The sequence below is a fragment of the Somniosus microcephalus genome, unplaced genomic scaffold, assembly GCF_052327205.1.
Source record: "Somniosus microcephalus isolate GS21.2 unplaced genomic scaffold, FLI_Smic_1.0 unresolved_chr9, whole genome shotgun sequence".
Classification (NCBI taxonomy): domain Eukaryota; kingdom Metazoa; phylum Chordata; class Chondrichthyes; order Squaliformes; family Somniosidae; genus Somniosus; species Somniosus microcephalus.
The window spans coordinates 35365985-35388356 of NW_028225187.1; positions in this window are offsets into that span (position 1 = coordinate 35365985).

Consider the following 22372-nt stretch of genomic DNA (forward strand, 5'->3'; position numbering starts at 1 on the left):
TCTGTTTTTTAATTTGACCCCTAGCTGCTCATACTCCTTTAACAGAACCGTCTTCCTTGTCCTATCTACGTCCTTTGTACCAACATGGACCACGACAACTGGATCCTCCCCCTCCCACTGCAAGTTTCTTTCCAGCCCAGAAGAGATGTCCTTAACCCTGGCACCAGGCAGGCAACACAGCCTTCGGGACTCCCGCTCTTGACTGCAGAGAACCCTATCTATCCCCCTAATGATACTATCCCCTACCACTACAACATTTATTTTTACTCCCTCCACTTGAATGGCCCCCTGTACCACGGTGCTGTGGCCAGGTTGCTCATCCTCCCTGCAGTCCCCGCTCCCGCCCTCACAGGGAGTAAGAACCGCGATCCTGCTGGACAAGAACAAGGGCTGCGTCTCCTTCAACACTACATCCTGGATCCCTGTACCTTCCTCACTCGTAGTCACACCGTCCTGTCCCTGACCACGGACTACATCTGCAGTAATTAACTTCATAGGTGTGACCATCTCCTGAAACATAGAGTCCAGGAACTTCTCCCCCTCCCTGATGTGTCGCAGTGTCCGAAGCTCGGTCTCAAGCTCCATAACATGGAACTTGAGTTCCTCTAGCAGCAAACACTTGTCGCAGATGTAATCACCGTTAGCCTCAATGGGGTTCACCGGCTCCAAAATCTCGCAACAGTAACACATCACCTGCTCCATTCTATATAATTAATTAAATTTCTTATTATTAGTTATGAAGACCCTGCCCGGATATATATGATAATATCACACCACTATTCAATAGGACTTACCAACTTAAAGGTATGAAAGAGAAGAGAAGGAAGAAAACCAACCAGCCAGCTGATCACCAACCTCCTCCTTGAATACTGTCTGTGGGGCCTGTTTGGTTGACTCGTCTTGCTGCTCCGCCTCCGCAGTGCTATCTAAGCCTGGGAGTGGGGAACAAAACAGAGCAAAAAATACACCCTCACCTCCCACTTATCCGAACTCTCCCACTTAGCAAAACTCCAACAGCACTCAATGTACAAAGCACTCCGTGCACTGCACTAGCCCCTCCCCTTTTATACCCGGATTCTACTTCCTGTTTAAACTGCCCAAGAGTTTAAAAAACCCTTAAAAAATTAAACTTACTTCAAATAATTGACTTCTTAACACACTAAAATTCACAAAATACACTTAAATGATTTTTCTCCCACTTAGCAAAACTCCAACAGCACTCAATGCACAAAGCACTCCGTGCACTGCACTAGCCCCTCCCCTTTTATACCCGGATTCTACTTCCTGTTTAAACTGCCCAGGAGTTTAAAAAACCCTTAAAAAATTAAACTTACTTCAAATAATTGACTTCTTAACACACTAAAATTCACAAAATACACTTAAATGATTTTTCTCCCACTTAGCAAAACTCCAACAGCACTCAATGTACAAAGCACTCCCAACTAGATGCAATATCTCCAAATTTGCAGACAACACAAAGCTGGGTGGGCGTGTGTGCTGTGAGGAGGAGGCTGAGAAACTCCAGTATGATTTGGACTGGTTGGGTGATTGGGCACAAGAATGGCAGGTGCAATATAACGTGGATAAATGCGAGGTTATCCAATTTGGTGGCAAAAACAGGAAGGCAGATTATTATCTGAATGGCAATAGATTGGGAGAAGGGGAAGTGCAACGAGACCTGGGTGTCATTGTGCACCAGTCGCTGAAGGTAAGCATGCAGGTGCAGCAGGCGGTTAAGAAGGCAAATGGCATGTTGGCCTTCGTAGCGAGAGGGTTTGAGTACAGGAACAAGGATGTCTTGCTGCAGTTGTACAGGGCCTTGGTCAGACCACATCTTGAATGACATATGAGTAGAGATTGGGTCGATTGGGCTTGTACTCGCTGGAGTTTAGAAGAATGAGAGGGGATCTCATTGAAACTTATAACATTTGGACAGGACTGGACAGACTAGATGCAGGAAGGATGTTCCCGATGGTCGGGGAGTCCAGAACCACGGGTCACAGTCTAAGGATAAGGGGTAGGCCATTTAGGACAGAAATGAAGAAGAATTTCTACACCCAGAGAGTGGTGAACCTGTGGAATTCTCTGCCGCAGAAGGCAGTCGAGGCCAATATGTTAATTATATTCAAGAAGGAATTGGATATATGTCTTAAGGCTAAAGGGATCAAGGGGTATGGGGAGAAAGCAGGGACCGGGTACTGAATTTGGATGATCAGCCATGATCTCATTGAGTGGCAGAGCATGCTCGAGGGGCCGAATGGCCTACTCCTGCTCCTATCTTCTATGTTTCTATATAAATAAACTATTTCACTAGTTGGGGAGTCTAGGACTAGGGGGCATAGCCTAGAAATTAGAGACAGACATTTCAGGAATGGAATTAGGAAACACGTGTACACACAAAGAGTGGTAGAAATTTGGAACTCTCTTCAGCAAACGGCAATTGATGTTGGATCAATTGTTAATTTTATATTCGAGATGTTATCTTTTTGTTACCCAATTGTATTAAGGGAAATGGGGGCATAAGTTAGGTCGCAGACCAGCTATGATCTCACTGAATGTGGGAACAGGCTCCAGGGGCTCAATGGCCTTTTCCTGCTCCTATGTTCCCATTGTAAATCTTATCGCAAAATTTCTGGAAGCTGAATCGATCCAGCTTCTGAACAGCTCAAGTTCATACAGCGCTCTATTAAAACCCTAATTGTGCAAATAAGGAATTAATGCTTTAGTAAGGGCCCTAACCCCCGCCCCTATCTTAAACCGAAGAACTAAGTGACAAGAAAATTGAAACTGGCAGGAAGAACTGATTCTCTTAAGATATATGCTGGATCAACAAGCGTCAACAACATCAACAAACTGTATTTGTACAGATCCTCTAAAGTAGTATGATGTCCCAAGGCGCTCCACAGGAGCGATTATCAATCAATATTTGACACCGAACCACTGAAGAGGATATTAGGACAGATAATCAAAAGCTTGATCAAAGAGACAGGTTCTACGGAGCGTGTGAAAGAGTAGAGAGGTATACGGAGGTAATTCCAGAGAACAGGGCTTAGGCAGCTAAAGGCACGGCCGCCAATGTTGGAGCGTTTAAAATCAGGGTTGCAAAAGAGGCCAGAATTGGAGGAGCAGCGAGATCTCGGACGGTTGTAGATTTCTGAAGAGGTTACAGAGATCAGGAGGGGCGTGGGCAGAGATGGTTATGAAAACAAGGAACAGAATTTTAAGATTAACCTGGAGCCAATGTAGGTCAACATTCACAAGGTTTGATAGGTGAAAGGGCCTTGCTGCGATTAACGATACGGGCAGCCGAGTATTGGCTGAGCGCAATTTATGTAGGTTGCAAGAGAGGAGGCATAGGAATGGTCAACCATAGAGCAATAGATTCATAGTCATAGAGACATAAGGAGGCCATTCGGCCCATCGAGTCCGTGCCGGCTCTCTGCAGAGCAATACAGTCAGTCCCATTCCCCCGCTCTATCCCCGTAGCCCTGCAAGTTTATTTCTCTCAAGTGCCTATCCAGGCTCCCCTTGAAAACATTGAGTGTGTCAGCTTCCATCACTTCCGTCGGCAAAAAATTCCAGTTCATCACCACTCGCTGCGTAAAAAAGTTTTCCCTCACGTCCACCCTGCATCTCTTGCCCAGGCCTTCAATCTGTATCACTTAGTCCTTGTACCATTAACTAGTGGGATCAGCCTTTCATCAGCGAGCCTATCCAACCCGTCATAATCTTGTACACCTCTATCAATCACTCCTCAACCTCCTTTGCTCCAATGAAAACAAATCCAGCTTCTCCAACCTGTCCTTGTTGCTAATGTCCCCCATCCCCGGAACCATTCTGGTAAATCACCTCGGCACCATCTCAAGAGCTTTCACATCCTTCCTAAACTGTGGTGACCAGAACTGGATACAATACTCCAGTTGTGGGCTAACCAGCCCTTTAAATCTGTTCAGCATAACCAAGGTAACAAAGGTATGGGTGAGTGTTTCAGCAAAAATATGCGTTGAGGTATGGGCAGCTGAGAGAGATGGGAATGGAGGAGGGTCGGCTGAAATGAACAAGCACATCATTAGTGAGGCAGAAAAGTATCTTCAAACACGGCTAAAAACAGTAATTTCAATCATTGGTTTGGATGCCATGACAATCTCGTCACCAATTATAAGTTTATGGCAGTGCGATAAATATGGTATATTGTATTTGAGCTAAAACCTGTATATGTTACCATTCAACTCCCGTAGTATCTTTAGCTTTAAGAACAGCAGTGCTAAGCCAAGTATTTCAAGGAACACTGATTATTCATTATTGGAGATTGCCCTGAGATCTCGGAGGTGAGATGGAGGATAGAAGACTAGAACTATATCCAGATGTATGGGTGTCGAAGTACTTTGAAGGTGTTCCCGTGTAGTAGAGCATGCAAGGGAATTCTTGGAGCATTGGTTGCAGAAGTTCTTGCGAGCACTGGGCGAATTCTGGGGTCTGGGATCACTGAAAGTGCAGCCACAATGTATGATATTTGAGAGAGCGAGAGGGAGAGTGAGATTTCCCGGTCTGTCAGCATTGAGGATGTTCCTGGGATCAGGAAGAGTTAGTAATCAGGTTTTGTGGTTTCTGCAAACTGAGAACGAGGCTCACTATCGGAGATGGGTGAGGACTGATGAGTTTAGTAAAAATATAAAAGGACAATCTGCTTGGTGATTATTAGCAGGTTATTGAGAATTAGGATATTATAAATTTAATTGGTTGTTCAACACATCACATGTCCTTATGGAGCATTTCACTGTACATACTAAAGCCTTGGATTAGTAATAACTTGAATTAAAAATAATAATACGAAGTTCCCTTCGGAGCTCAGCGTTGTAAATGTTTACATGGAGAGTCTCAACCTTAAGTGTGGAGAAGCACCACTCAGAATAAATATAAAAACATAGAAGAAAGGAGCAGGAGGAGCCCATTCGGCCTTTCGAGACTGCTCTGCCATTTAAAGAGATGATGGCTGATCATCCAAATTCAGTACCCTGTCCCTGCTTTCTCCACATATCCCTTGATCCCTTTAGCCTTAAGAAATATAACCAACTCCTTCTTGAATATATCTAATGCACTGTCCTCTAGTGCCTTCTGTGGTAGAGAATTTCACAGGATCACCACGCTCTGGGTGAAGATATTCCTCCTCATCTCTGTCCTAAATGGCTTACCCCTTATCTTTAGACTGTGAAACCTGGGTCTGGACTCCCCCGCCATCGGGAACATCCTTCCTGCATGCATTCTGTCTGGTCCTGATAGAATTATATAACTTTCAATGAGATCCCCTCTCATTCTTCTAAACTCCAGCGAGTATAAGCCCAATCGACCCAATCTCTCTTCATACTTCATTCCTGCCATCCCAGGTATCATTCTGTTGAATCTTCGCTGCACTCCCTCCATGGCAAGATCATCCTTCCTCAGATAAGGCGACGAAAACTGCACACAATACTCAAGCTGACCTGACCAAGGCCCTGTACAACTGTAGCAAGACATCCTTTCTCCTGTACTCAAATCCTCTCGCTATGAAGCCCAACATACCCTTTGCCTTCTTAACTGCCTGCTGCACCTGCATGCTTACCTTCAGTGACTGGTGCACAAGGACACCCAGGTCTCTTTGCACTACCCCTTTTCTCAATCTATTACCGTTCAAATAATAACCTGTCTTCCTGTTTTTGCCACCAAAGTGGATAACCTCGCACATATCCACATTATACTGCATCTGCCATGCATCTGCCCAATCACCCAAACTGTCCAAATCATACTGGATTGCCTCTGCATCCTCCTCACAGCACACACTCCCGCCAGCTTTGTGTTGTCTGCAAACTTGGAGATATTACATCTAGTTCCCTCGTCTAGATCATTAATATATATTGTGAATAGCTTGGGTCCTAGCACTGATCCCTGCAGTAACCCACTAGTCTCTGCCTGCAACTCGGAAAAAGACCCATTTATTTCAACTCTTTGCTTCCTGTCTGCCGACCAGTTCTCTGTCCAAGTCAGTACCTTATCCCCAATCCCATGTGCTTTAACTTTGCACATTAATATCTTATGCGGGACCTTATCGTAAGCCTTCTGAAAGTCCAAATACACCACATCCACTGGTTCTCCCATATCTAGTCTACCAGCTACATCCTCAAAAAATTCCAGAAGATTATTCAAGCATGATTTACCTTTTGTAAATCCATGTTGAATTTGTCTGATCCTGTCACTGTGTTCCAAGTGCTCTGCTATCACATCTTTTATAATGGACTCTAGCATTTTCCCCACTACCGGTGTCAGGCTTACCAGTCTATAATTCCCTGTATTCTCTCTGCCACCTTTTTTAAATAGTGTGATGACATTAGTTACCCTCCAATCCATGGGAACTGCTCCAGAATCTATAGAATGTTTTTATTTGACCAGCAATGCATCTAATATTTCTAGGGGCACTTCCTTAAGTACACTAGGATGTAAATTATCAGGCCGTGGGGATTTATCAGCCTTTAATCCCGTCAATTTCCATAACACCATTTCCCTACAAATACTGATTTTATTCAATTCCTCCCTCTCCTTAAACCCAATGTTCCACAACATCCCTGGGAGGTTATTTGTGTCCTCCTTTGTGTAGACATAACCAAAGTATGTATTTAATTGGTCTGCCATTTCTTTGTTCCACATTATAAAATCCCCTGATACGGATTGCAAGGGACCTACGCTTGACTTCACCAATCTTTTTCTCTTCAGATATATATATAGAAGTTTTTACAGTCAGTTTTATGTTCCCTGCAAGCTTACAATCATACTCTATTTTCCCCCTCTTAATTAATCCCTTTGTCCTTCTTTGCTGAATCCTAAACTGCTCCAAATCCTCAGGGTTGCTGCTTTTGCTGGCCAATTTATATGTCCACTCCTTGGATCTTTTGCTATCGCTAATTTCCATTGTTAACCACGGTTAAATCACTATTTTGTTTTATTTTTATGCCAAACAGGGAGGAACAAATTCTGTAATTCATCCATGCGATCTTTAAATGTTTGCCATTGCCTATCCACCATCAACCCTTTAAGTAACGCTCCCCAATCCATCCTAGCCAACTCGCTCCTCATACCAGTATAGTCTCCTTTATTTAAATTCAGGAACATAGTCTCTGTGTCAACTACTTCACTCTCCATCTTAATGACGAATTCCATCATAATATGATCGCTCCTCCCTAAGGGATCTCACCCAAAATTTTGCTAATTAATCCTTTCTCATTACATAATACTGAGTCTAAGATGGCCTGATCTCTAGTTGGTTCCTCGACATATTGGTCCAGGAAACCATCCCGTATACACTCTAGGAATTCCTCCTCCAAAGTATTGTTACTAATTTGGTTTGCCAATCTACATGTAGATTAAAGTCACCCATGATAACTGCTGTGCCCTTATTGCACGTGTCTCTAATTTCTAATTACTGTGATTCCCAACCTCAGCATTAACGTTTGGTGTCTGTATACAACACTCACTAACGTTTCCTGCCCCTTGGTATTTCTCAACCCTACCCATACATATTCCACTTTATTCAGAGCTAATATCCTTCCTTACTATTGTGTTAATCTCCTCTTTAACCAACAATTCTACCCCACCTCATTTTCCTTTTTGCCTGTCCTTCCTGAATATTGAATACCACTGGATGTTGAATCACAGAATCACAGAAACCCCACAGTGCAGATAGAGGCCATTTCGGCCCATCGAGCCTGCACCGACACATATCCCACCCGATCCCCGTAACCCGTACATCAACACATATCCCACCCTATCCCCGTAACACCACGTATTTAATCCCCCTAACACTAAGGGTCAATTTATCATAGCCAATCAACCTAACCCGCACATCTTTGGACTCCCAGTCTTGGGCACCCTGGAGCCATATCTCCCTATTCCCAATTACATCATATCCATTTATACCTATTTGTGCAGCTAATTCATCATCCTTATTAAGAATGCTCCTTGTATTAAGACACAAAGCCTTCCGGCTTGATTTTTTAACACTCTTAATACTTTTAGCATTATTATTTAACGTAGCCCTGCTTGATTTACACCCTTGATTTTTCTGCCTTCCACTTCTGCTTTTCTCCTTCCTGTCTTTTGTTTCTATCCTGGCTTCCCTTTCCTCTGTCTCCCTGCACAGTTTCCCAACCCGCTGCTATTTTAGTTTAACCCCCCCCCAATAGCACTAGCAACCCCTCCCCCTAGGACATCGGTCCCAGTCCTGCCCAGGTGCAAACGGTCCAGTCTGTACTGGTCCCACCTCCTCCAGAACCCGTTCCAATGTCCCAGGAATTTGAATCCCTCCCCCTTGCACCATTCCTCTAGCCACATATTCATCTGAAATATCTATCCATTTCTACTCTGACTAGCATGTGGCACTGGTAGAAATCCTGCGATTACTACATTTGAGGTCCTATTTTTAAATTTACCTCCGAACTCCCTATATTCAGCTTTTAGGAACTCATCGCCATTTTTACCTATATTATTGGTACCTATATGCACCACGACAATTGGTTGTTCACCCTCCCCCTCCAGAATGCTTTGCAGCCGCCCTTGACCCCTGCATCAGGGAGGCAACATACCATTCTGAAGTCTCATTTGCGGCCGCAGAAACGTCTATCTATTCCCCTTACAATGGAATCACCACCCCTATAGCTCTCCCAATCATGTTCCTCCCGCCCTGTGCTGCAGAACTAGCCATTGTGCCAGGAAGTTGGCTGCTGCTGCCTTCCCCCGATAAGCCATCTTCCTCCACAATATCAATAGTGGTATATCTGTTTGAGAGGGGGATGGCCACAGGGGACCCTTGTACTACCTGCCTGTGCCTCCTACTCTGCCTGGTGGACACCCCTTCGTTTCCTGCCTGTGCAGCCTTTACCTGCTGTGTGACCAAATCCCTAAATGTGCTATCCACGATGTCCTCTGCATCGCAAATGCTCCAGTATGTATCCATTCGCAGCTCCAGTGCTGCAACTCGGTCTGCCAGTAGCTGCAGCTTGATACACTTCCCGCACACATGGTTGTCAGGGACACAGGAAATGTCCCTGATTTCCCACATAATGCAGGAGGAGCATGCCACTGGGCCGAGCTGTGCTGCCATAACTTACCCATTAATTAATTAAATTAAATTAAATCAAATCAATACCACTAATTACACTACAATTAAATGACATACTCAATTGCCCTTGTTTATTAGCACTCCCCACTACACAACAGAGACCTTAGAAACAATAACCACAAAAATTAAGATCTTCTAACCTTTATAAACTATTAATCTTCACTGTCAAAATGTAGAGTAGTATAAATACTCACCTGGCCGTACCCACCCAATCAGCTGCTTCCTCTTGGCCGCATCACTTTTTGAATCGTGACGTGGCTCTGGAATGCTGCCGCCGGCATTATACATTAATGACTTGGATGAAGGGACCGAGTATGATGTAGCTAGGTTTGCGGATGATACAACGATGGGTGGGAAAGAAAGTTGTGCAGAGGACTCAACGGATCTGCAAAGGGAAATAGACAGGCTATGTGAGTGGGCAAATGTTTGGCGCATGAAGTATAATGTGGGAAAGTGTGAGGTTGTCAACTTTGGCAGGAAAAATAAAAAAGCAAATTATTATTGAGATTACAAAATGCTACAGTTCAGAGTGAGCTTGGGGTCATTGTGCATGAAACACAAAAAGTTAGTCTGCAAGAAAAGCAGGTAATCAAAAAGGCAAATGGTATGTTGGCATTTATTTCAATGGGGGTTGGAGTATAAAAGCGGGGAAGTCCTGCTACTACTGGAGAGATTATTGGTGAGAACACACCTGGAGTACTGCGTACTGTTTCGCTCTCCTTATTTAAGGAAGGATATACTTGCATTGTAGGCAGTTCAGAGTCGATTCACTAGGTTAATTCCAGAGATGAGGAGTTTGACTTATGAGGAAAGGTTTAGCATTTTTGACCGATAATCATTGGAATTTAGATGAATGGGAGGTGAACATATTGAAACATATAAGAAGCTGAGGGGCTCGACAAGGTCGATGGGGAGTGGATGTTTCCCCTCGTGGGGAAATCTAGAAATCGGGGGCGTAGTTTCAGAGTAAAGAGTCGCCCGTTTAGAACTGAGATGAGGAGGAATTTCTTGTCTCAGAGGGTCGTAAATCTGTAGAATTCTCTGCAGCAGAGAGCTGTGGAGGCTGGGTCATTAAATACATTTAAGATGGAGATAGACAGATTTTTGCAAGATAAGGGAGTAAAGAGTTATGGGGAGCAGGCTGGGAAGTGGCTTTGAGCCCTAGATCAGCCATGATCTTATTGAATGGCGGGGTAGACTCGAGGGGCCCAGTGCCCTATTCCTGCTCCTATTTCTTATGTTCTTATGTATTTATGACTCAGGCAGCTGCTACACAGACCCAGAGAGCTTCTAAACAGACAAAGGCACCTCTACACAGACTCAGGCAGCCTCTGCAAATAAATAGACAGCATCTAAACAGACCCAGAGAGCTTCTGAACAGACACAGACAGCTCCAACACAGGCCCAGACAGCATCTAGACAGTCATAGACAGCTTCTACACAGGCCCAGACACCTTCTAACCAGACCCAGACAGCTCATACACAGACCCAAACAGCTTCTAAGCAGACCCTGACATCTTCTTCACAGACAAAGACAGCTCCTACACAGACCTAGACAGCAACTACACAGAACCAGACAGTTTCTACACAGACGCAGACAGCTACCAAACAGACACTGGCCGCTTCTAAACAGACACAGACAGCTCCTTCATAGAACCAGAAAGCTTCTGAACAGACACTGACAGGTGCTAAATAAAACAGACAGCACCTGACAGACGCAGACAACTTCTACGCAGACACAGACAGCTAGTGCACAGGCACAGACAGCTTCTAAACAAAGACAGCTTCTACACCGACCCATACAGCTTCTACACAGACCCAAACATCTTCATCACAGACACAGACAGCTTCTACACAGACCCAGACAGCACGTACACAGACCCAGACAGATTACACACAGACGCATACAGCTTCTAAACATACAAAGACAGCTTCTAAACAGAGACAGACAGCTGCTACATAGAACGAGACAGCGTCAACACAGACCCAAACAGCTTCTAACAAGACCAAGACAACTCCTACACAGGCCCAGACAGCTTCTAAACAGACACAAAGAAAGCTCCTAAATTGAACCGGAGAGCTCCTACGCAGACCCGGACAGCTTCTACACAGGCCCAAACAGCTTCTACACTGACCCAGACAGCTCAAACACGGAGCCAGCCCACTTCTAGACCGACCCAGACAACTTCTTAACCTACATCGACCAAGACAGCTTCTACACAGAGCGAGACAGGCTCAAAACAGAGCCAGACAACTACTACACAGACGAAGACAGCTTCTAAATTGACCGAGAGAGCTTCTACACAGAACCAGATTGCTCCTACAGAGACACAGACAGCTCCGAAACAGACCGATACAGTTTCTACACAGACAGCTCCTACACAGACACAGACAGCTCCTACACAGACACACAGATCTTCTAAACAGACACAAAGAAAGCTCCTAAAATGAACCAGACAGCTCCTACGCAGACATAGATGTATTCTGCACAGACACAGAGAGCTTCTACACAGACCCAGACAGCAGTTACAAATACATAGACAGCTTTTAAAGAGACCCAGAGAGCTTCTAAGCAGACCCAGACAGCTCCGACACAGGCCCAGACAACGTATACACAGTCATATACAGCTTCTACACAGACACAGACACCTTCTAACCAGACCCAGACAGCTCCTACAGAGACCCAAACAACTTCTATGCAGAACCAGACATCGTCGTCACAGACACAGACTGCTGCTACACAGACCCAGACTGCACCTACACAGACCCCGACAGATTCTACACACACTCAGACAGCTTCAAAACAGACACAGACAGCTTCTAAACAGACACAGACAGGTCCTACATAGAACCAGGCAGCTTCTGAACAGATATGAACAGGTCCTAAATAGAACTGTCAGCACCTAGAAAGATGCACACAAAACATAGAAACATATAAGATAGGAGCAGGAGAAGGCCATTCGGCCCCTCGAGCCTGCTCCGCCATTCAATGTGATCATGGCTGATCATCCAAATTCAGAACCCTGTCCCTGCTTTCTCCCCATGTCCCTTGATCGCTTTAGCCTTAAGAAATATATCCAACACCTTCTTGAATATACTTAATGAATTGGCATCCATTGCCTTCTGTGGTAGAGTATTCCACAGGTTCACCACTCTCTGGGTGAAGAAATTCCTCATCTCTGTGCTAAATGGCTTACCCCTTATCCTTAGACTGTGGCCCCTGGTTCTGGACTCCCCGGCCATCGGTAACATTCTTCCTGCATCCAGCCTGTCCAGTCCTGTTAGGATTGTATAAGTTTCAATGAGATCCCCTCTCATTCTACTAAACTCCAGCGAGTGTATGCCCAATCGACCCTATCTCTCCTCATACGTCATTGCTGCCATCCCAGGTATCAGCCTGGTGAATCCTCGCTGCACTCCTTCCATGGCAAGAACATCCTTCCTCAGGTAAGGTGACCAAACCTGCACACAACACTCAAGGTGTGGTCTCACCAAGGCCCTGTACAACTGCAGCAAGACATCCTTGATCTTGTACTCGAACCCTCTCGCTACGAAGGCCAACATACCATTTGCCTTCATAACCGCCTGCTGCACCTGCATGCTTACCTTCAGCGACTGGTGCACAAGGACACCCAGGTCTCATTGCATTACCCCTTTTCTCAATCTATTGCCGTTCAGATAATAATCTGTCCCCCTGTTTTTGCCACCAAGATGGATAACCTCGCAATTATCCACATTATACTGCATCTGCCATGCATCTGCCCAATCACCCAACCTGTCCAAATCATACTAGAGTTTCTCGGCATCCTCCTCACAGCACACTTGCCCACCCAGCTTTGTGTCATCTGCAATCTTGAAAATATTACATCTAGTTCCCTCGTCCACATCATTTATATATATTGTGAATAGCTGGGGTCCTAGGACCGATCGCTGTGGTACCCCAGTAGTCACTGCCTGCCACTGGGAAAAAGAGCCGCTTATTCCAACTCTTTGCTTCCTGCCTGCCAAACAGTTCTCTATCCAATTCAATACCTTGCCCCCCAGTACCATGTGCCTTAAATTTACACGGTAATCTCTTATGCAGGACCTTATCGAAAGCCTTCTTAAAATCCAAATATGCCACATCCACTGGTTCGCCCTTATCTATTCTATCAGTTACATCCTCAAAACATTCCAGTAGATTAGTCAATCAAGATTAACCTTTTGTAACGCCATGTTGACTTTGTCCGATCCTGTCACCGCTTTCCAAGTGCTCTACCCTTACATATTTTATAATGGACTCTAGCATTTTCCCCACTGCCGATGTCAGGCTTACCGGTTTATAATGTCCCGTTTTCACTCTACCACCTTTTTTGAATAGTGGGGTAACATTAGCTGCCCTCCAATCCATGGTAACTGTTCCAGAGTCTATCGAATTTTGGAAGATGACCAGTAATGCTTCGACTATTTCTAGGGCCACTTCCTTAAGTACCCTAGGATGTAGATTATCAGGCCCTGGGGCTTTATCGGCCTTCAATCCCGTCAAATTCCCTGACACCATTTCCCTACAGATACTGATTTCTTTCAGCTCTTCCCTCTCATTAGACCCTATGTTCCCTGACATCTCTGGGAGGCTATTTGTGTCCTCCTTTTTGAAGACAGAACCAAAGTATGTAGTTAATTTGTTAGCCATTTCTTTGTTCTCCGTTATAAATTCCCCTGATTCTAACTGCAAGGGACCTACACTTGACTTCACCAATCTTTTCCTCTTCACATATCCATAAAAGCTATTACAGTCAGTTTTTATGTGCCCGGCAAGCTTACTCTCATATTCTATTGTCCCCCTCTTAATTAATACATTTGTCCTCCTTTACTTAATCCTAAACTATTCCCATACCTCGGGTTTAATGCCAATTTATATGTCTTCTCCTTGGATCTTATGCTATCCATAATTTCCCTTGTTACCCACGGTTGAGTCACAATTTTTGTTTTACTTTTATGCCAAACAGGGATGAACAAATTCTCTAGTTCATCCATGTGATCCTTGAAAGTTTGCCATTGGCTATCCACCGTCAACACTTTGAGTAACATTCCCCAATCAATCCTACCCAACTCGCGCCTCATACCATCGTAGTTTCCTTTATTTAAATTCAGGACCCTAGTCTCTGAGTCAACTACTTCACTCTCCATCTTAATGAAGAATTCTAACATACTATGATCGCTCCAAACCAAGGGGCCTCTCCCAACAAGATTGCTAATTAATCCTTTCTCATTACATAATACCCAGTCTAAGATGGCCTGATCTCTAGTTGGTTCCTCGACATATTGGTCCAGGAAACCATCTCGTATACATTCCATGAATTCCTCCTCCACAGTATTGTTACTAATTTGGTTAGCCCCATTTATATGTAGATTAAAGTCACCCATGATAACTGTTGAGACGGTATTGCACGTGTCTCTAATTTCCCGTTTGCCTGGAGTGATTAAGTTTCGTAACAGCCCGTATGTCCTTGCGCCCATTAGATTTAGAAGTACCGATGCCTTTTTATCATCCTCTATTTAATTCGCTGTGCAATATACCTCCACTCTTTCCACATATGTGGTCCAATCCTCTACATCACTATCAAAAGTAATAATATTGCCAGTCTTAGGCAGCCTGAAAGAAAAACGGCGCCTCCCGCGTTTTCCTTTCTTCCCTGCCGAGATAAAATGGCGCCTCCCGCGCTTTCCCGCCGCTGCCGCTGCTGACAATGCTGTTCTCCGCGGTTTTTATTTATACAGATATTTTTAATAGTTGGAGACTCGTTCCCGCCGGACTCTCTGGGACTTTTCCCTCCCTCTGCTTGGTCCGAACGCCGACCTGCTTTGCAGCGCTGGCCGTCTCCCGAGTGATCCACCTTCCGTCTCTGTTTGCCTCCGCCTTCGCTGCTCGGCCCCGCTGCAGAGCCAGCCGATCGAGCCCCAGCCCACCACCCAGGAAGGATTATTGCAGTACCTGCCAGCAACCCGGCTAGCTGGTGAAACCAGAGTTTTTTCATTTCTTTTTCTTCGACCTTCGTCTGAGGAATCGATCTCCTTGAGGTGCTGCCGAATTGCAGTTGCAGGTAAGTCCATTTCCAATTCGTCGCCACTGTTGTACCCGTGTGTTAATGGAGACACGGAATGCAGGAGTTGGTTTAACAGGTGTTTACTGAACAAAGTCTGGAGGTGAACTAACAGATACAAGACACTATACAGGCTTATATAGCCCGAGTGGCCACTACCGGCATTACAGTACACAGGGGCTCTTAAATGCATATACACCACAGTGATCACCCATTCTCTTCTTGCCTGTGCAGCCTTTACCTGCTGTGTGACCAACTCCCTAAACGTGTTATCCACGATGTCCTCAGCATCGCGAATGCTGCAGTATGTAGCCACTCACAGCTCCAGCACTGCAATGCAGTCTGTCAGTGGATGCAGCTGGATACACTTCCTGCACACATGGTCGTCAGGGACACAGGCAGTGTCCCTGATTTCCCGCATAGCGCCGGAGGTGCATACCACGGGGCCGAGCTCTCCTGCCATGACTTACCCTTTAATTAATTCAAATTCAATTAAATCAAATCAATCCCACCAATTACACTACAATTAAATGATATAACCAAGGGCCCTGGTTTACCAGCAGTCCCCGCTAAACCACAGAAACCCTGTAAACTATAAACCACAACATTTACGTTTGGAAAAAAGGAGAAAGAGAGAAATACTCACCAACAAACCACTTACCTGCTTTCTGGTGATGTCACACATCGATTACTTGTTACTTCTCTCTCTCCCTCCGTCTGAGCTCGGAGATTGGTACTCCTACCTGCTCCTCGCTTCACCACTCCAAACAATTCCGCTGCCACTGTGGGACCTACCTGCTCCTCGCCTCTTTATATCACCGCTGCCACCTCACTCCACACAGGTCTGCCGCCCCGAGTCTGGCGGCAGCATTTTCTGAGAACAGGGAATCCCGCCGCTGATCAGTGTCTGTGTCTGAATGCTTCGGCTTTCTCAGTGGCCAGATGTCAGTTTCCCCAGTCCCGGAAAACCCAACACCAACTCCGTCAGCCCCAGGATATCAGTTCACTCAACAACTCTGCAACAAAGAACATAACAGAATTGGAACAAAATCACTGGGCAAGGCAAATCGGACGGTAATTCTGTTCCTAGCAACAACCATGTACAGTAACGCCGGAAGTGCCATATAACACACTTGATTTAATTTAAAATAATGCACTTAATTTAATTTAATTTCATTTACTTCTATTTAATTAGTTTAATTTAATTTTGTTCAACTTAATTTAATGTTACTTTTTTTCAAACTGATTTCTGTCGCTATGGAACTTTGATGCTGCAATTTACATTGATAACAACACTGGATATTCCTGTGACATGTTGGAACTCCAGGGCGCTTCACCTGTCCATGATAATCAGGTGTCTGTGAATTGCCTCCATCTGCTCGAGCTTTAGCTCACAGTTTCTGAGCTTGAGGAGAGGCTGGAGTCACTGCAGGGCTGAGAATTTGCGGAATCACATGTTCCAGGAGGTGGCCACTCCGCAGCCACAATGAGTTCAGGAGCACAGTAAGTTGATGGCCATCGGCAGGGTGCGAAGAGGCAGGTGTTGCTGGGATCCTCCGGGAGTGTGGCACTCTGAATCATGGGGCCGATTACAGACCAAAAATGAGATTTTCTTCTGCAGGCAGGCGGCATGGCTTAGATATTGAATGAATATTTTGCATGTTTCTTCACTAAAGAAAACGATGCTGTCAATGTTACAGTAATGGAGGCGATAGTAGAGAATTTGGGCAGGAAAAATATAAATAAAGGAGGTACTTGAAATTTTGGAAGCACTCAAAGCAGAATTGTCACCCGGCCCAAATGGGTTGTATCCTAGGTAGCTGAGGGAAGTAAGGGTTGAAATTGCAGAGGCTCTGGGATCAAAAATGTTTTCCCATCCTCCTTAGGTATGGGAGAGCAGCCACAGTAGTGGTGGACTGAAAATATTACACTGTTGAGGCTGCCGCGGAACACGAATGGAGGCCGAACCGATCTGAGGAACACATGGCTTTTATTACATTCTCTTGAGAGATGGCTGCCCCAGCTTCTCTCTCTGCTAAACCCGAAAACAGACTGACGGCAACGCCCGCGCTTTTATATACACACTGAGGGCGACGGCCGCTCCTTTGTCATGCCTTAAAGGCAGCATGCTTCTTAAAGGCAAGGTGCCTGATTTATTGTCCACGGACGGAAAAGTGGATTGCGCCCGTTTAGGTGGTGATCCGCCACACAGCTCCCCCCAGAATCCGCTTCGGAGGTGTGGACGAGATGGTGCGGTGGTCTGATGTGCCGGCCGGAGCTGCTCTTGTAGGATGCCGGTGGACGTGGAACGGCCAGGCGTGGAGCAGCCGGGTGTACTGGCTTGAGGGCAGGTCGGCCGCGTGGCGGTGGACGAGCTACTGGGACCTGCTCACCGGGCTCCGAGTGTGCTGGCTTGAGTCGGTCAACCGACACTTTTTCAGTCCTGTCGCCCACTTGTAGGTCGAAAGATTTGTCCCCAGCCTGTAGCACTTTGTAGGGCCCGTCATACGGGGGTTGAAGGGGTCCACGGTGGGCGTCGTGCCGGATGAAAACGAATCGTGACTGGTGCAGGCTTAGCGGGACGTGTGAGGAGGATTCGCCATGCTGGGCAATGGGCACTAGGGCGAACTGTAGCACCGGTGAGGCGAAGTCGTGGCGTTGCTGGTCGGCTGACCAGGGTGTCGTGGCGGTGGGCAGGAACTCGCCGGGTACGTGCAGTGGCTGGCCATACATGAGCTCTGCTGCCAATGCGTGGAGGTCTTATTTAACTGCGGAGCGCAGGCCGAGGAGGACCCATGGGAGTCGGTCGGTTCAGGCACCGTCCTGGAGGCTGGCTCGAAGAGATGCCTTCAAGGATCTGTGGAACCGCCCACACAGTCCATTGGCTTGGGGGTGCTATGCTGTGGTGCGGTGAATGGTCACCCTGAGATTGCGTGCGATGGTGGTCCAGAGTTCAGAGTTAAATTGCGGACTTCTGTCCGACGTCATGTCGGAGCGGACGCCGAACCGTGCGTCCCAGGTGCTGACGAAGGCTCTGGCGATGTCGGCGCTGGTGGTAGAGGTCATTGGAATTGCCTCGGGCCAGCGCGAAGTGCGGTCGACGATCATCAGCAAGTGCGTGTGGCCTTGCGACGGTGGCAGGGGCCCGACGATGTCCACATGGATGTGGTCGAATCTACATGAAGGGACGGTGAACTCCTCGAGGGGTGCTTTCGTGTTTTGCTGCACCTTGGCCCGTTGGCAGGCTAGGCAGGAGTTGGCCCAAGTACGCACATCCTTGCGAAGGCCACGCCAGACAAAACGGTTGGCTACCAATTTGATGGATGCATGGGCGCCGGGGTGGGAGAGGTTGTGGAGAATCTCAAATACCTGGCGGCGCCAGGACGCTGGGACGACGGGCAGAGGTTGAGATAGGGATATGTCACACTTGACTGTGACTGCGGTCGGGCTGCAGGCGACGTCGGCCAGGCGTAGCCCTCGTAGGTTGGTAAGTGTGGAGAGCAGATCAGGGTCCATGAGCTGGTCTGCTGCGAGTTGAGCGTAGTCGACTGCCAGGTGTGCGGCATGGATGGCGGGTCGGGAGAGGCAGTCGGCTACCACGTTGTCTCGGCCGGAGACATGTTGGATGTCCGTGGTGTACTCGGACACTGCCGCGAGCTGGTGCTGCTGCTTGGCGGACCAGGGGTCGGTTGTCTTTGCCATTGCGAATGTCAGGGGTTTGTGGTCGACAAACGCAGTGAAGGGGTGGCCCTCCAACAAAAACCGAAAATGGCGGACCGCCAGGTACAGCGCGAGGAGCTCGCGGTCGAAGGTGCTGTACTTGATCTCTGGGGGGCATAGTTGGCGGTTGAAGAAGGCAAGTGGTTGCCAGGCGCCATCGACCCACTGCTCGTACATGGCGCCGACCGCGTGGTCGGAGGCATCTGTGGTGAGCGCTACTCTGGCATTGGGCCGTGGGTGCGTGAGCAGGGTGGCGTTGGTGAGCGTGGTTTTGGTGGATTTGAAGGCAGCTGATACGTCTGCCGTCCATTCGACCGCCATCTTGCTGCACCTGCCCCGGAGGGCTTCATACAGGGGCCTCATGAGGGACGCCGCTTTGGAGATGAAGCAGTTGTAGAAATTCACCATCCCGAGGAACTCCTGGAGTCCTTTGATGGTGGTGGGGCGGGGAAATTGCTGGACGGCCTGCACCTTGGTGGGCAGGAGAATGGCCCCAGCATGGGCGATGTGGTGGCCGAGGAAGTCGATCTTGTCCAGGCCGAACTGGCACTTGGCTGGGCTGAGGATGAGCCCGTGGTCGCTGAGGCGCCCGAACAGGATGCGAAGGTGTTCGAGGTGTTCCTGCTTGGAGGAACTGGCTACCAGGATGTCGTCCAGGTAGACGAACAGGAACTTCAGGTCCCGAAGGACCGAGTCCATGAGCCGTTGGAATGCCTGGGCCGCGTTTATGAGGCCGAAGGGCATCAGCAGGAATTCGAAAAGCCCGAAGGGGGTGATTATGGCCGTCTTGGGGATGTCCGCAGGGTAGATGGGGACTTGGTGGTAGCCGCGCACCAGGTAGACTTTGGAAAAGACTGAGCGGCCGGCCAGTCTAGCCGAGAAGTCCTGAATGTGCGGCACAGGGTACCGATCAGGGGTGGTGGCGTCATTGAGGCAGCGGTAATCCCCGCAGGGGTGCCAACCCCATCCTGGTTTGGGGGCGATATGGAGTGGGGAGGTGCAGGGACTGTTGGAGCGGTGGATGATGCCGAGCTGTTCCATAGTGGCAAACTCGGTCCGCGCGATCTCCAGTTTGGCCGGGTCCAGACTGCGGGCGTGGGCATACACTGGGCGGCCTGTGGTGGGGATGAAGTGTTCCACCCCGTGTTTGGCGACCTCCGCGGAGAAGGTCGGGTTGGTGAGGGCTGGGAATACGGCCAGGAGTGCCGAGTAGTCATCCGTGGCCCGGGCCTGGCACTGTGACGCCATGTCGGCGGGTTGACGGGGGGCCATGGCACCCAGGATGGGGGACATGTTGTTCATGTCCACGAGGCGGTGTCGAGTGATGCCTACCAGTAGGCCGTGGGCACACAGGAAGTCTGCGACGATGAGAGGGGAGAGTACCTTGGCAGTGATGAACTCCCATCGGTAGCGGCGACCAGCGAGGTCGAGGGTGACTGTGCGGGTGCCGTACGTCCGATGTCCGAGCCGTTAGCGGCAGCCAGCGCCTGTCCTCATTCGCCTTTTTGGAAGTCGAGGGCGGAGGCTGGGATGATGCTGTGCTGAGCTCCAGTGTCGCACAGGAACCGGCGGCCGGTTTTGTCATCCGTGACGTACGGCCATCGCGGGGGCTGGTACGGGGGCAGACTTGAAGGAGCAGGGAGGTGTGCACCTTTGTGCCCTGGCGCCGAACCGTGCATGGTAGTAACAGTAGCCAGGGTTTGTGGGGCACGAAGGCCCCATAGGGCCCGTGGCTGGGCCTTGTGGCCGCGTGGTGGCCGGTGAGGGGCGCGCCCAAGCTGTGGCTGCCAGGTCCGGAGCGACGTCGCGGCTGGAGTGAGCGGACAGCAGCTTGTCGGCTTCGTCGGCCAGGGCTTCTAGGTCCGTGAGGCCGGACGCCACGATCGCTGGGCGGATGCTGGGAGGTAGCTGGCAGATGAACAGCGTGTGGAAGAGGGACCCGGGTGGGCTCTCGTCGGTGAGTGAGAGCATGTGGGAGAGGAGGTCTGATGGTGAGGCGTCGCCGAGGCCTGGAAGATCGATGAGGCGGCAGTTTCGCTGGTATGTCGAGGTCGTAAATTTTTTAAGGAGCGCGGCCTTAAGATGTGCATACTTGCCCTCCTCTGGTGAGTTCTGCAATGCTCTCCAGACCTTCATGACTGTGGAGCTACCGAGTGATGCGACGAGGTAGTCATACTTCGTCCCATCTGTGGTGATGTGTCGCAGCCGGAATCGGGACTCAGCTTGGAGGAACTAGGCTTCGGGCTGGTTTTCCCAAAACACCGGCAGTTTCACGGAAACTGCGTTCGTGTCCACCATTGCAGTGCTCGGAATACGTTCTGAGCGTCGGGGTCACCAATGTTGAGGCTGCCGCGGAACACGAATGGAGGCCGAACCGATCTGAGGAACACATGGCCTTTATTACATTCTCTTGAGAGATGGCTGCCCCAGCTCCTCTCTCTGCTAAACCCGAAAACAGACTGAGGGCGACGCCCGCGCTTTTGTGTACACACTGAGGGCGACGCCCGCTTCTTTGTCATGCCTTAAAGGCAGCATGCTTCTTAAAGGCAAGGTGCCCGATTTATTGTCCACGGACGGAAAAGTGGATTGCGCCCGTTTAGGTGGCGATCCGCCACAACACCCCATTCAAAAAAGGGGAGAAGGATAATCCTGGCAACTTCAGGGCAGTCAACCTAACGTCGTGCAGAAACATTTAGAGACAATAATGCACCAAAACTTTAATTGGCACTTGGAAAATGTGGGTTAATCAATGAAAGCCAGCTCGGATTTTTTAACAGGGAATCATGTGTTACAAACTTGATTGACTCCTTTCATGAAGTAACTGAGAGGGTTCATGAGGGTAGTACTGTTGATGTTGTGTATATGACCTTTCAAAAGGCAAAGTAGTACATGATAGTCCTGTTAGAAAAATTGAAGCCAAATTTGAATTCTATCTGCATTGTGGGGTTTCTGTGATTCTGTGATTCTGTGAAAATTGATAACAGAAAATAAGAAAGCTTAAGAGAAAAGTTAGTTAAATAATTCAGGGGAGCACCGAGCTGAATATATTGTGAATAGTTTTGATAAAGGAAATTCGACGAAATTATTTCCAGGGGCAGACTGCTCGGTAACCAGAGGACACAGATTTAAGGTAATCGGCACAACAAACAGCTGGGACATGAGGTAAAGTAAATGGAATAAAGAAGTAGCAGAGGAGTTGGACTAATTGATTATCTCTTTCAAACAGCCGGCACAGACACAATGGGCCAAATGGCGTCCTTCTGTGCTGTATCATTCTAGCATTCTATGATTGTATGGTCTCCGTGCCATTGTTCGTAGTAAGTCGCAGTTTAGGGTGCAAATTTAACAAATGTTGCACTAAGAAAGCGGAGAGACTGATTGTGGGAAGTGGATGTGGGATCTTGGAGTAAATTTGCGAGATGTG